The sequence below is a fragment of the Hyperolius riggenbachi genome, chromosome 1 (assembly GCF_040937935.1).
Source record: "Hyperolius riggenbachi isolate aHypRig1 chromosome 1, aHypRig1.pri, whole genome shotgun sequence".
NCBI lineage: Eukaryota > Metazoa > Chordata > Amphibia > Anura > Hyperoliidae > Hyperolius > Hyperolius riggenbachi.
Genome location: NC_090646.1, coordinates 64550573 through 64566028, shown reverse-complemented (window position 1 = coordinate 64566028; position 15456 = coordinate 64550573). Strand labels below are relative to the sequence as shown.

The window sequence follows — 15456 nt, the reverse complement described above, 5'->3', positions numbered from 1 at the left end:
TTAAACAATACCAGTTGCCTGGCAGTCCTGCTGATCTTTGGCTGCAACAGTAGCTGAATCGCACACCTGACACAAGCATGCAGCTAATCCAGTCTGACTTCAGTCAGAGCACCTGATCTGCATGCTTGTTCAGGGGCTGTGGCTGAAAGTATTAGAGACACAGGATCAGCAGGAGAGTCAGGCAACTGGTATTATTTTAAAAGGAAAAATCCCTATCCTTCTCAGTTTAGGTTCCCTTTAAGATCTGAAAACTTCCTGTTTGTCAAAGGAACAAAAAGTGGATTTGGGTAATACCATTAAAGCGCACGTGAACTCAGATCTTCCTCTCTGCTCTAAAAGATAATCTGCAGTGTGTCTACGTCCTGCTTTCATGGAAGCAGGCATACGGTTAACATCCTGCGTTTACGAATTAGCTTCTCTGCCGAGGCAGATGATATTCCTGAGCTGGCACAGATGAGATCAGAATACAGTTGTGATTAGTCACAGATGAATTAGACAGGCTAAACTCTAAAAGTATATACAGGGTGCATTTCTTGTAGCACTGCACTAGGCCTGAGCGATTTTAGAAAAAAAATTGAGTTTAGCGATGTCTGTCCGAAATAATAATTTCGATTAGATTCACGATTTCCTTCAAATCACGCTTTGTTCCCCATCTGTGTCTTTGTGCCCCCTTTTAAGTCTCTCTCTGTGCCTCCTCTGTCCCCCAAGCTGTGGCAGTGCTGGACATACCTTCCAGCACAAGTCTAGTGATGCCATCTATCTACTTCTTCTCCTGCAGGCTCTAATGCACAGCATACTTCCTGTATGTCATGTGACATACAGGAACCAGGAAGTATGCCGTGCACATGAGTCTGTGTAATGTCTGATTGCGCTGCCCGGAAGCTCCCTTCCACGCTGAGTAGCACGCATGCTCAGTGTGAAGTTAATGATGCTGCTGGTAGTAAAATACTAAATATCTTCACTTCCACAACTCTTACACTCCCCAAATTTTCAGGGTAGGGAGTGAACCCTCCGAACTACCTCCATGCCAAATTGAAGCCCCCGAGACCCGCTGGTTCAGGAGATAGATTACAGAAACTTATCTCGGGAACCAGCGGGTCTCGGGGGCTGCAATTTGGCATAGAGGTAGTTCGGGGGGTCCCCTCCCTACCCTGAAAATTTGGGGAGTGTAAGAGGCAGCGCAAATCAACAGGCAGCGTAATCAGACACAACACCGGCAGATGGCAATAGAGGCCAGACAGTGTTGGGTTTGTGCGGAAGTTACGGCCAACACTGCCGATGCTGCGGGCCACACTTGCTGGGACTTGGGGGAAGTATGAAGCCGCTTCTTCAAACTTCCCCAATGCGGAAATGACGTCGTTGCGATACTCGCCGCTTTGACCTGTCCGAACTCCTGATCTTGGTGATCGCGATTCAAGTTTAAATTCGATGTATCGTTCAGGCCTACAGTGCGTGTCATTGTTTGATGTACTGTAGCAGTGTTCTCTCCAGGGTCTTTTAGCTAGGTACCCAACCCGGCTAATGTGGGGGAGCACCCGGCTGTCATCGGCTCACTTCTTCCTCCTCCAATGCTGTAAGCAGAGTTGTGCCGGCCCTGCATATCCTCCCTCGCACCCCACTCGGCTACTTTTTCATGCCACCCAGCTGGAAACCATTTCTGGGGCGAACACTGTTGTAGTGTTGCCCGCTGGCAAAAAGGGTCACCTGTCTCGCCTAAGCACAAACGTGGACACCCACAGATGTGACTCCATGGGCCCGAATTGTCGGTTTTCAGATCATCTACAGTACACAACCAGACCACAGCTCAATTCTTTTCTCTTTTATATATTTTTTTTTCTTTTTTCAGAATGTAACAAATGCTTGTATTTGGTGTTTCCCAGTTGTTGCGGCTCACAGGAATGAGATGATGCTGATTGGCCGGCACCCAAGTCTCCGGGAGATTTGTAATACATTGTCATCTGTCCCTGTGTGCCTGATGTCATTTCCTGAACAGAAGACTGCAAGCAAAGGAAATAAATATGCATTGGCTGGAAATGGCAATGTGATTGTCCCAGATTGCTTAGTTGTGTCAGTGCAGAAAAACCTCAGTTGAAAAGAGTAGAGGCAGTAGGGGGGCTGGGAGACCGTCTTACCCTTTTTAATGACAGATTTCATATAAACCTAAAGTGAGAGGGGTATGGAGGCTGACATATTTATTTAATTTTAAACAATGCAGAATGCCTGGCAGTCCTGCTGATCCTCTGCCTCTAATACTTTTAGCCATAGACACTGAACAAGCATGCAACTCAGAGGTTTCTGCCAAAAATCTGACAAGATTAGCTGCAGGCTTGTTTCAGGTTTGTGATTCAGACACTGGTAATGCCAGAATGATCAGCAGGACAGCCAGGCAATTGGTATTGTTTAAAAGGAAATAAATATGTCAGCCTTCATATACTTCTCACTTCACGTTCTCTTTAAGCCTCATATGAGGCATGTCTCCTATCCAGGTTCGGTACCCCATTCCTTGGCTGACCTGGCTGCACCGAGGCTGACACACATTGTTGGCCCGCAGGCTAGCAACGTGTTCTGTTCCTATTCAGGGGGCGGAGCAGCTTGGGTGTGACTTCACATGACTGGTAGGATAAGTGGAGAGAACAATCCGTTCGGATCGCTGGCCAAGCGCTCGAACGGGGTCGGGGGCTGCTGTACACACACTGGATCGGTGTTATCAACAGTCTCGGGAGACTGTTAGACGGCGATTTCCGTCTATTTACATGTACAGCGCTGCGATCGGCAGCAGCGCTGTACTGGGGACAGCCGTGTGACACGGCTGTCCCCTCCATAGGCTGTCATAGGCTGAAGCCTATGACAGCTGATCACCCTGATTGGCTGGCGGGGGAGGGTGGGGGCAGAGGGATACAAATAAAAAAAAAAATGCTATTTTTATTAAAAAACAAAATATTTATATTAAAAAAAATAAACAACATTGGAGCGATCAGACCCCACCAACAAAGAGCTCTGTTGGTGAAAAAAAAAAAGGGGGTGGGGGAATCACTCGTGTGCTGTGTTGTGCAGCCCTGCAGCTTGGCCTTAAAGCTGCAGTTGCCAATTAGTGAAAAAAACAGGCTGGTCTTTAGGGGGTTTAACACTGTGGTCCTCAAGTGGTTAAACAATACCAGTTGCCTGGCGGTCCTGCTGATCACTTTGGCTGCAGTAGTGGCTGAATCGCACACCTGAAACAAGCCTGCAGCTAATCCAGTCTGACTTCAGTCAGCGCACCTGATCTGCATGCTTGTTCAGGGGCTGTGGGTAAAAGTATTAGACACACAGGATCCGCAGGAGTCAGGCAACTGGTATTATTTTAAAAGTAAACTCTATATCATACTCAGTTTAGGTTCCCTTTTAAAGAGGAGCTTTAGCGAAAAGGGGAAAAAAAATCGATACATTGCAAAGTGAGAAGTTAAATAGAAGAGAAATGGTTGATATTCACCATGTAATATGTTCATGTTGTTTGATCCACAATGAGCTCGCAGGTCATCATCTTTACTACAGACATAAAAAAAACCCCAAATTGCATCATTATAACCACACCCACTAACATTGAAATAGGCTAAAAGGTGTTTTTTTTTGTTTTGTTTTTTGTCTTGTTCTTTAATAGATCTGCACAGATGGAGATGCTGCTTGCTTGGCAGTTGGAAACAGCTGTTGTTTCCCACAATGCAATGAGGGTCACTGACAGGAAACTGTCAGGGCCATGGTCATGACATCACACTGTGGGACAATATCAGCCATACAGACTTCCCATGGGAAAGGGAGCAGCAGCTATGTATTGGGATGAAGTTCAATTCTGGGTTACAGTTCCTCTTTAATGTAAAAATGAGCACTTAACTTGTACTATAATTAGACATTCACACACTTGGGGTCATGATGACCCTTTTGTTTGTTGGGGTTTCTTCCCAGCTTAGGAGGAAGCCTCAGTCACGTGATACGAAATGTGGACGGCAACCCCGTGATCCTCACACCGCAGGTCTGCACCAAAGTCAGTGGAGGGTCTCCACTAGCTTCAGTGCAGAACTGTGGTGTACAGCATAATTCGGGTTACTGAATCAGGAAACCTAGATTCAAACACCAACACTAGTATTAGATTGTTCTTTCAAGGTGGTCATCCAGTGCCCAACTATGACAGGTCCTCTTTGCTGTTCAGTCCTTCTTCTGATGTCTTGTTCCCTTCACAGAATGCAGCTGATTATGGGCCGTTTATATGTACTGGCTCTGTTGCGGTGCATCATTGAGGAATCTTATCTCTTTGATAATGATGCATAATGCATGGCTCTCCATCCGGGGAATGCGCTGTGACAGGATGTGGTTCTTCAGTCTGTCGCTTTTTGTTTTCTAGGGGAATGCTGACTGAACGGCTGAGTTGTGGCTTGTGAATGAAGCGGTGTTCCCGGCTGCAGATATGGGCACTGCTACTGCTAGGCGGACATTCTGGGGTGACAGGTCCTCTCTCCTCACAGCTGTGGCACACAAGCAGCGGGTGGTGCAGGAGAGGCCATATATGACCAGGGCAAATACAGATGTCATATGTAAATGCATTTGTACAGTGTTATGCCTCTGGAATTACTAAATCCAGATGTGGGAGAACAGAATGCACAGCTGCAACATTGTTCCAACGACCATGTACACAAGCCTTAACCTCGTGCCGACTGCTCCACACTGATTGGCTTGAATGGCTTCCTATGGGGATTGCAGGAGAGCAGCTCCGCCCCGCCTTCCGTCTCCCAGTGGCGATTGCCGCTCGAGGACTGTTAGACGGCGAAACTATGTACAGCGCTGGGGTCTAAGGCAGCGCTGTACTGGGGACAGCCGTGTGACATGGCTGTCCCCCTGGGGGACACTGGAGCGATCCACTTTGATAGGCTGAAGCCTATCACAGCCAATCGCTGTGATAGGCTGACCGGGGGAGGGAGGGTTATGAAATAGAAAAAAAAATAGTGAAATATAATAAAAAAAAAATATCATAAACAAACCATCCTGGGAGTGATCCGACCCCCACCAACAAAAAAGCTCTTTTGGTGGGGAGAAAGGCGGGGGATCACTTGTGTGCTTAGTTGTGCAGCCCTGCAGCTTGGCCTTAAAGCTGCAGTGGCCCATTAAGTAAAAAATGGCCTGGTCACTAGGGGGGTTTAACACCGCAGTCCTTAAAGGAAAACTGAAGAGAGCGGTATATGGAGGCTGCCATGTTTATTTCCTTTTAAGCAATACCGGTTGCCTGGCAGCCCTGCTGATCCTCTGCCTCTAATACTATTAGCCATAGCCCCTGAACAAGCATGCAGCAGATCAGGTGTTTCAGACTTTTTTTTTTTGAAAGTATAATTTTTTTATTCACATTTTTGCATATAAACAAGGAGACAATTGTGCCTGCCAACCGTGGCGGCACCTAAACATAACAATAACATCAACATGACCATTTTCCATTTCAGAGTATATTCATAGAATGCATTATCACTCCATCCGATAGCTGGAGAGTAGAAGAGGATATCTGTTTTTTGAGAGTAGAGGGTGGCGTGGCTCGAGTGCATCTCCCCGCGACCTCCCAGGGTTTTTTTTTTGCTATGCAACAGTATTTAATCATCGAACTTTAGCTTGTAGTATGAAATCCAACAAGACCACATTTTCTTAAACTTTTTGGGGCACTTTCTCTTAAGGTATATGGGTTTGATGATAGCTAGCTCTTTATGTACATACGAGGACCAGTCCTTTTTACTAGGTGCAAAAGTTTGTTTCCAACGAAGAATAATCATCTTCCTGGCATATGCAACAAGGGACCTATATGCCTGCATCTTATGAGTAGAGAGCATGCTTTCAGCCAGATATCCCAGCAATAACTGCTCGGGGTTTGGGTCAAAAGCAATTCCAAACACTTTTTGAAGTTCTGCATGTATCTGTGACCAATAAGAACAGACTCGTGGGCAGAGCCACACTATGTGAAAAAAATCTGCAGCTGGTTGCTGGCATCTACCACATTTTCCCGAGGCAGCGGGGTCTATTTTGCATAATTTGGCTGGTGAAATGTAGCTCCTATGTAAAAATTTAAGGGCAATGAGGCGGTCCCTTGCTGCTACGCCTGTTGTGACAAAATATCCTAGAATACCATTCCACATTTCCAGTGTCAGGTCAGGGATATCAGATTGCCATGCCAAGAACAGTTGGTGTTTCAGACTTTAAAGTCAGATCTGACAAGATTAGCTGCATGCTTGTTTCTGGTTTTATTCAGATACTACTGCAGAGAAATAGACCAGCAGGGCTGCCAGGCAACTGGTATTGATTAAAAGGAAATAAATATGGCAGCCTCCGTATACCTCTTACTTCAGTTCCCCTTTAAGTGTTTAAAGGGAACCTGAAGCGAGTAAAATTATTTACAATAAACACATTCTGTGCCTGCAAATGACTATTACATACTTACCTCACCGTCAGTTCCCCTCAGAAGCTCACTATTTTCTTCTTACGATTCCTTCTAGTTCTAACAAAATTTTGTCAGAACTAAAATATATCAGCTGCTTTCAGTTAAAACTGAAAGGACAACTGATGAGCAAAATAATGTCCATGTTTCCCTATGGCTCATGTGGGCAATATTACAGTGTGCTGACCAGGAAGCTGTTATGGGGTAATGGACATTTTTAAAATGGAGGACGGAGAATTCCATTGATCACAGTGGGTGAACAGGACACAGGAGAGGAAAAGGAGATTGATGAGTGGACTTCACTGGAGGTAAGTATGATGTGTATGCTTATTTTGACATACAGTACAGACCCATATCCTGATGAATTTTCTGTTCAGGTTTGCTTTAAAGAGGAGAAAAGGGGAAAAAATAAATCAATACATTGCAATATATTGTTTGATCCACAATCGGCCTGCACATAATCATCTTTACTACTGGCAAACAAGAGAAAAAAAAAAAGAGACCGTACCAGCTGTGATGATCTGTAACCACACCCCCTAACAATGCGATAGGCTAATAGGTTTTTTTTTTTTTTAATAGGTATACTGAGATACTGGTTGCTTGGCAGTTAAAAATAGACGTAATTTCCCACAATGCACCAAGGCTCACGGACAGGAAACTCAGGGCCATGGCACTGACATCACACTGTGGAAGGGGTTTCATCACAATATTAGTCATACAGAACCCCCCTGATGATCTATTCGAGAAAAGTTAAAGATTTCTCATGGGAAAGTGGGTATCCGCTACTGATTAGGATGAAGTTCAATCCTTGGTTAAAGCTCCTCATTAAAGGGAACCTTAACTGAGAGAGATATGGATGTTTCCTGTTAAACAATAACAGTTGCCTGGCAGTCCTGCTGATCTCTTTGCCTGCAGTAGTGGCTGAATCACACACCTGAAACAAGCATGCAGCTAATCCAGTCTTACTTCAGTCAGAGCACCTGATCTGCATGCTTGTTCAGGGGCTGTGGCTAAAAGTATTAGAGACTCAGGATCAGCAGGAGATTCAGGCAACTGGTATTATTTTAAAAGGAAAAATCCACATCCTTCTCAGTTTCGTTTCCCTTTAAGGGCCCTTTTCCACCGGTAGCGATCCGATTCCAATCGCTTGTGGATTGCAAAACGCTGGGTACATAAAAACGTATGGCATTCGCAGCAAACCTTTCCATTATTGTGATGCGTTGGCTTCTCAATTTTTTCCTGATCACATTTGTGCATTCTGCATTTTTTGTGCACTTGAGTAGGACAATTGCGTAGCCACCCTATACCTAATCGCATATTCCCACAATCCAGCAATTTTAAAGCGGAACTGAAATTAAAATAAAACTAAAGTTTCACTTACCTGGGGCTTCTGCCAGCCCTTTGCAGCCTTCCTGTCCCGCGCCGTCCTCCACAATCCTCCGTTCTCCCGCCGCCAGCTACTTTCGGTATCGACGAAATGCCGCAACTGCGCCTGCGTGCCCCGAGCTTTGCAATAGCTAATGGCGCAGGACACTATTGCGGGCGGGAAATACGAAGAAAGCTACGCGTTGCCTGGGGCGCGCAGGCGCAGTTGCTGTCGACTTACAAGTCGACGGTGCGGCGATACTGAAAATCGCTGGCGGCGGGAGAACGGAGGATCGTGGAGGACCGGCGCGAGGCAGGAAGGCTGCAAGGGGCTGGCAGAAACCCCAGGTAAGGGAAACACTTTAGTTTTTAATTTAATTTCCGCTTTAAAATATTTCTTGCTGTCTTTTTTTTTTTTTTTTTTTTTTCCTTCTGTCGAAAAACTCAAATACCCCGCCATCGTTTTGTGCTTGACGGATCGTGGCGGAGTCACGGTAGTGGAAATAAAAAGAAACTGCATTGCTATTGTGGTTGCGGTTTTTATTATTTATTTATTTATTTATTTTTTTTTTAATTTTTTTTTTTTTTAGTGGAAGAGAGTCCTAATACACCTCCTTTTGGTATTTTGTGGTCTGCTAGACTCCATATTTGACTAGTTAAGAATCAGAGGGAGGGGTGGGTGGTATAAAAATATTGCTCTCCTGCGCCCCCTCTCTCTCTCCCGCTCACATGTGCTCACTCTCTCGCTCACATGTGCTCTCTCTATCTTTCTGTAGATGGGCTTTATGGTTGGAATACTGTGAAATATAGAACTAGCAGTCTCTGCATTTATTTCAATCTCTCGTGGAAGGAACAAGGAATCCCAACTATCAAATTTCTTAACTCCATTATTTTTATTAGCTGTTCATCTCTCCATATGTAACTATAGCTCTTGTGTTTTCGTTCTTTGGTCTCTTAGTTTGCAATGCTTTTGTGACGCATGTGAACACCTGTGTCCGCTAGCTCATATATGAACACTGCCCACAAACACGGGGGATCCCAAAACTTGGCACAGATAACATCAATTTCCTGCTAAAGCCAGATGATGTTGTCGGCCTTGTGTCCCAATATGCAGTTTGATTGCCTTTATGTAGGTCTTGGACAGGTTCTCTTTAAGGTTTCCTAGAGATGCGTAGTTGTGTAATGAGCCGCGCAGCGTCACTGGTGGCGTGGAGAATTCCCTGCTTACCGCCTGGTAATTAATATTCTTGTGACCTTTAGCCAAACAGGCTTTTTCGAGTAGTTTTTTTCCTCGTCCCTCATTCCTGGAAGTTGCCGGCAGTTCCGCTTTCAAGAAATCACTTGAAAATCTAGAAGAATATCAAGCAAATACTGTGTGCAATCTGTTTTTGTTTTTTTTAAGTACCTAGGAAGGAACTTTTCCACATGCCCAGCGGGCCTTCATTCTAATTGTATTGTCGCTCTGCCCTGGACTCTGATCAGGATATTAGATGGGCTGTAGCCATGATCAGAATTATGTTCTGCTGTAAAGAGCCCTGTCCAGCCCTTGTGGCATTGAGGCATGACTGAGGATAGATAACATGCCATAGAGGACATTGTCTAGCTTTCTGGTCATGTGGTCGTGCCCCATAGAGGATATTGCCTGGCTTTCTGGTCATGTGGTTGTGCCTCATAGAGGACATTGCCTAGCTTTTTGGTCATGTGGTCGTGCCCCATAGAGGACATTGCCTAGCTTTCTGGTCATGTGATCGTGCCCCATAGAGGATATTGCCTAGCTTTCTGGTCATGTGGTTGTGCCTCATAGAGGATATTGCCTGGCTTTTTGGTCATGTGGTCGTGCCCCATAGAGGACATTGCCTAGCTTTCTGGTCATGTGATCGTGCCCCATAGAGGACATTGCCTAGTTTTCTGGTCATGTGATCATGTGGCTTTGCACGTGACAGAGCTTTGTGTTCATTATACCAAAATGCGTGTACGATGATCTACAGCGGCACAGTAAAAAATGAAGAACTTGCATTATGTCCATAAGAGGTTTGGCGGATTTAAGGGGAACCTGAAGTGAGAGCAATATGGCATCACATACTTGCCTAAGAAAAGGGAAGCCTCTGGATCGTAAAGGGGGTAAGTCCTGGCATCCTAAGCTCCCCTGTATCAGCTACTGATTGGGATGAAGTTCAATTCTTGGTTACGGGTTCTCTTTAACCTCCCTGGCGGTAAGTCCCCACTGATCGCCGCCGGTATACATACCCCCAGGGATCCGGCGATGGCGCAGCCTCCCAATCGGCTCCAGGCTTCGCTATGGGGAGAATCGGGACTGCGCATGATGTCATGTCCGATCGTTGCTATAGCGACAGTGAAGCTCATTGCTAAAGCTGCGGCTCTTGCGGGATCGCGGACGGGTAAATCTTGCCGGCGGCGATCTCGTGGGGGAGAGGGGGGTCGGTTTGGTCAGAGAGGTGCCGGGGGGACTTGCCGCACATAGTTAGCTAGCCTACTGCTGGCTAACAAATTATTTTTTCATTTAAAAAAATCCCTCCCACGGACGCAGCCACTGCATCTGCGTACCACCAGGGAGGTTAAAGGGCAAGTGAAGCGAGAGGGATATGGAGGCTGCCATATTTATTTCCTGTTAAGCAAAACTAGTTGCCTGGCAGGCCTGCTGATCCTCTGCCTCTATTACTTTTAGGCCTCGCTCCCATTGCGTTCCGCTCGCGTGTCTGTCCACGCTGGGCTTTTTTAGAGGTGGTTTTTTTTTTTTTTTTTTTTCCCTCTCCCGGTGCTTTGGTAGGCGATGCTGCTTTGTTAAAAGCGCTTTTCTAATCGCTTTTCCCGGGCGGTTTTGTAATTCACTTCCTGACTTGCGTTAGGGAGTGCACTCTTTGAACCTGAAAAGAATAAATGTATTTATTCTTAAACGCTCACGCAATCTCTGCACAAAGTGATTTTGTGAGCGTTTTGCGATTTCCCTATACCTTCCATTAAGGCGGAATCGCCTCAAAAATGGTACAGGCAGCCGCTCAGATGGGAACTCTCTCCTAGAAAATTATTGCTTAAAGGGAACCAGAGGCCCCAGAAAGAAGATTTTATACATACCTGGGGCTTCCTCCAGCCCCATACGCACGGATCGCTCCCACGCCGCCCTCCTCCGCTTCCTGTATCCGGTGGTACCGGGTCCCGTAGTTTCGGCCAGTCGGCGGCAGCACGCGGACAATTGTCCGCATCACAGGGGCTCCAGGCATACCCGTACGCGTGCAGCTGCATACTGCGCAGCCGCACGCGTAAGGGTATGGAGGGAGCCCCTGCTCATGCTGACATTTGGCCGCGTCCGCCGGAAGTGACGGGACCCGGTACCGGCGATCCAGGAAGCGGAGGATGGCGGCGTGGGAGCGATCCGTGCGTATGGGGCTGGAAGAAGCCCCAGGTATGTATAAAATCTTTTTTTTCTTTTTACGATTCTGGTGTCTCTGGTTCCCTTTAAGCGCTTTCAGGGCGATTTTGAAAATTGCCAGAGCTTGAATTTTTTTTTACAAAATGCTTCTAGTGTGCACGAGCCCTCAGATTCTGAACAAGCATGCAGCAGATCAGGTGTTTCTGACATTGTCAGATCTGACAAGATTAGCTACAGTACATGCCTGTTTCTGGTGTTAATCAAACAATACTACAACCAAATAGATCAGCAGGGCTGCCAGGTGACTGTTATTGTCTAATAGGAAATAAAAATGGCAGCCTCCATATTCTTCTCACTTCAGTTGTCCTTTAAGTCATAGCAGCATTATATGCTGCACAGGGATGGGGGGTTGGGAGAGGTGTATGCTTTTTTGGCCAGTCGGCAAGCACAGGTATCCAGCGTCAGGCATTCCCCCGCTGCTGTCAGATACTGGGGACTTTGCTGTATGCAGTACAGGTAGTTATGCTTGTTGCCAATACCCAGTCAGCTATCAGGTGTTTTCTCTCTCGGCTTACAGAAAATAAAAGGGAGACGTTTGGTTGGTTGTATGGATGACACGCTGGTGCTGTAAATCTCTGTGGGACAGTGAGTCACCGTCCCAGCAATCGTTAATATGCCGCTCACGCAGGCCCGGAGGAGAGAGCTCCGAGTGCTGAGGAATGATAAAGAGTCAATGTATGGATGCTCATTTATCCAGGCGCCTGTGTCGTAACTGGGGCTGCTTCTGCGTCCTAGACAGAGCCGAGGCCTGGCAGCATTCATTGTCATGCTGTCCCTGTCACACTTCCATACATCTCTGTTGGGAAAAAGAACAGGGACTAAACAAGCGCACATACTGGGAGTAGAATGCAGCCTATTGAATAAGAGAAGTGGCTCTGTGCAGAGCATAATGGCTATAACGTTTAGCCATTTATTTAGGAAAGAGTTCTTTACAGTAAGAGTGATTAAGATGTGGAATGCATTGCCACAGGAAGTCGTTATGGCAAACATATACCTGCATTTAAAGGGGGCTTAGATGCTTTCCTTGCGTTGAAAGACATCCATTGCTACAATTATTAGGTAAAGCCCAATTATGTTGATCCAGGGATGTTATCTGATTGCCATCTGGAGTCGGGAAGGAATTTTTTCCCTTTTGGGGCTAATTGGACCATGCCTTGTAAGGGTTTTTCGCCTTCCTCTGGATCAACAGGGATATGTGAGGGAGTAGGCTGGTGTTGTACTTTGTTCTCTGGTTAAACTCGATGGACGTATGTCTTTTTTTTTCAACCCAAATAACTATGTAACTATATAGCAGGGGATGGAGGCTGCTGTGACATATACTATACATGCTCAGGGCAGGACAGATCTCATGGGAAGGTCCTCTGATCAAAAGATAGTAGTAGGGGGTAAAAATAAAATTAATACATTAGAATAAAAAATAGATAACAAAAAATGGATGATATATGCAGTGTAATTTGTTTGTTGTTTGCTCCAATGTGATCCTGCAGGTCACCATCTTTACTGCTAGCAGGCAAGAGAAAAAAACACACCCACTTAGTTTTTTTCTGCACCTGTTTATTCATTTCCACAAGAGTCATGCTGATGGCCCCGAAATCATGGCCGTCCAGTATCTGATTTTAGCCATTTCCCTTGTGTATGCAGATTTCTCCAGATTATCTGAAAATTGTAATATTATCTACTGGAAATGATGAAATCCCTAAACGCTTTACAGTTTTACATTGAGCAACTTAAACCTAAGATAGTTGCACTTCCTCTCCCTGTTGCACAACTCTTCCAAGCTGTTGTTGCCGAATCTATGCTTATAACTGTAGTTACATCTTATGTACAGTCTCTAAAGTGTTGATTTGCTTTTCTCAAAATGCTGATTATATAAAGGAAGATTACTAATTGATCAAAATGATTTCTAAAATGAATGAAAAAAATAGGTATATTCAGGCATGCCTGAATGGAGGTGTGATGTAGGCGTGGCTGGAGGTGTGCTAATGTTTAGGCGGGGCAAGGCTGGAGCTTGTGATGGGGGTGTGGCTGGAGAGGTGTGAAGGTGTGACTTGAAGAGTGGTGGGGATGTAAATTTTGCTCCTCCGAAAATGTTTTTTGCTAAAAAGTGTCTAAGAAATTTGGGAGATTTGCCTCAGCGGGGCTTATATTGTAATCTTGCACATAAGTCATCTGCTCACCTTCGTTTATGCTGTAAGCAGAGTTGCTCACAGAAGCACTGACCCTGCATTCTGTCGCCCCACCCGGCTACTTTTTCATGTCACCCGGCTGGAAAAAAATTTCTGGGGAGAACACTGAAGTACACAGAACTTTGTTCTCTGAGTAGTCTTGTAAGATCGTGAATCCTATACATTCAAGGTGGTGTGTTTAGCTTCAGCCATTACGCTTGAACTGGCTGCTGTAGAGTGGCTGTTGCCATGACAACCCTAGCAGTAGTCATTTGAGGTAAAAGCAGGCAGCAACGTTGGGCAAGTTTTCAGTTCTGAAAGATGCTGAGGGGGATATTGACTCGAGGATTTTAATTTAATTTAAAAAAAAAAATGTTTTTGTGTGTGTGTGTGAAAGAATCTGGTTATTACTTGTAGGAAACCAGTCTTCATTTTCAGGCCTGGATTTTATGAATGACGGCTGGAAACTGTTTCTGTACAGATTTCATATACGAGGCCTTGGTGGTATCATGTCGTAACGCACAGCCCGTCTTTGCACTGATGTTATCGTCTTTATGAAGTGCCAACACTACACAACACTGTACAATAGAGGAAAGGGATTGCAGATGACAAGCGTGCGCAGTAAGATGTGTGAAACTTGCCACACGGGTTGAAGAGGACTTGTCCAATCCAGCTTGCGTACTGATTGAAAGGAAATATGGCAGGGTTGAGAAAACAACTCTGTGGTTTATTAGCAATGAAGGATTGGGGTAAATGGGTTGGTGAGTTTGAAGAGGTGAATCTTGAAAGACTGGTATATAGTGTTAAAGGGAACCTGAGGTGACAGGGATATGAAGGCTGACATGTTTATTTCCTTGTAGGGCCCGTTTCCACTAGCGCAAATCCGCATGCAGACAACGCATGCAGATTCGCATAGGCAATACAAGTGGATGGGACTGTTTCCACTTGTCAGTTTTCATTTGCGTTTTTCTGTGCAGGATTTTTCTGCACGGTAGACCCTGCAGAATTCGCCTGCGTGTGGAATGCAGGCGAATCGCAGACAATGTATTTAATAGGGAAATCGCATGCGATTTTTGCATGCGTTTTTTCCCGCGATTTCACGTGCGATTTCGCATTGAAAGTAATGTAAATTGACACAGGCAGTGACATGGTTAAAATCGCATATACCCTGCCTATGCGAAATCGCATGCGAAATCATGGCAAAATCCGCATGCGGAATCGCATCCGCATGCGATTTCTTCAGCGGTGATATACGGCGATTCCGCACCTCAATAGTGGAAACGGGCCCTTAAATAATACACACTGCCCGGCTGTCCTGCTGATCCTCTGCCTGCATGCAGGTCATATGTCTATGACAAATCTGACAAGATTAGCTGCATGCTTGTTTCAGGTGTGTGTGATTTAGACCCCCACTGACCAGAAAGATCAGCAGAAATGCCAGGCAACCAGTATTGTTCAAAGCGGACCTGAACTCAGAACTTCCCCTCTGCTTTAAAAGCTAAGCAACAGCATACTATCCTTAAGAAGAACATTTCTTAGATATGATACAAATCCTGCAATAAATCTGCAGTGTCTACTTCCTGCTTTCATGGAAGCAGACATATTAACATCCTGTGTTTACCTATAAGCTTTCTGCTCTGACAGTCAGCTGACACAGCTGAGGGATCAAATTATAACTTGTGCTTAGTCACAGTTGAACAATAATCATAATAATCCAAAGATTTGTATATCGCTTTTCCCCTGTGGGACTCAAAGCGCTCAAGAGCTGCAGCCACAGGGACGCGCTCAAGAGGCCACCCTGCAGTGCGTGTCTTGCCTTGAACTCCTTACTAATTCGGTACTGATACTAGCCAGGATTCGAACCCTGGTCTCCCAAGCCAAAGGCAGTGCCCTTATTTGTTTTCCTTTTGTCCTCAACAAGAGTTCAGGCCCGCTTAAAAAGGAAGAAATATGGCAGCTTCCATAGTCCTCACACCTCGGGTTCAACTTTTGAGACTCTGAAAATAGAGACAGGAATAAAAAAAAGGGGGGGGGGG

The 15456-nt window shown here is 45.5% G+C and overlaps 1 protein-coding gene across 1 annotated transcript in view; it reads left to right on the top strand.

The window, feature by feature from the left end:
• PTPRA (protein tyrosine phosphatase receptor type A) overlaps nt 1-15456 on the top strand; it is a 239419-nt gene that overhangs the window by 16811 nt on the left and 207152 nt on the right. The gene's annotated exons all lie outside the window — the stretch shown is intronic.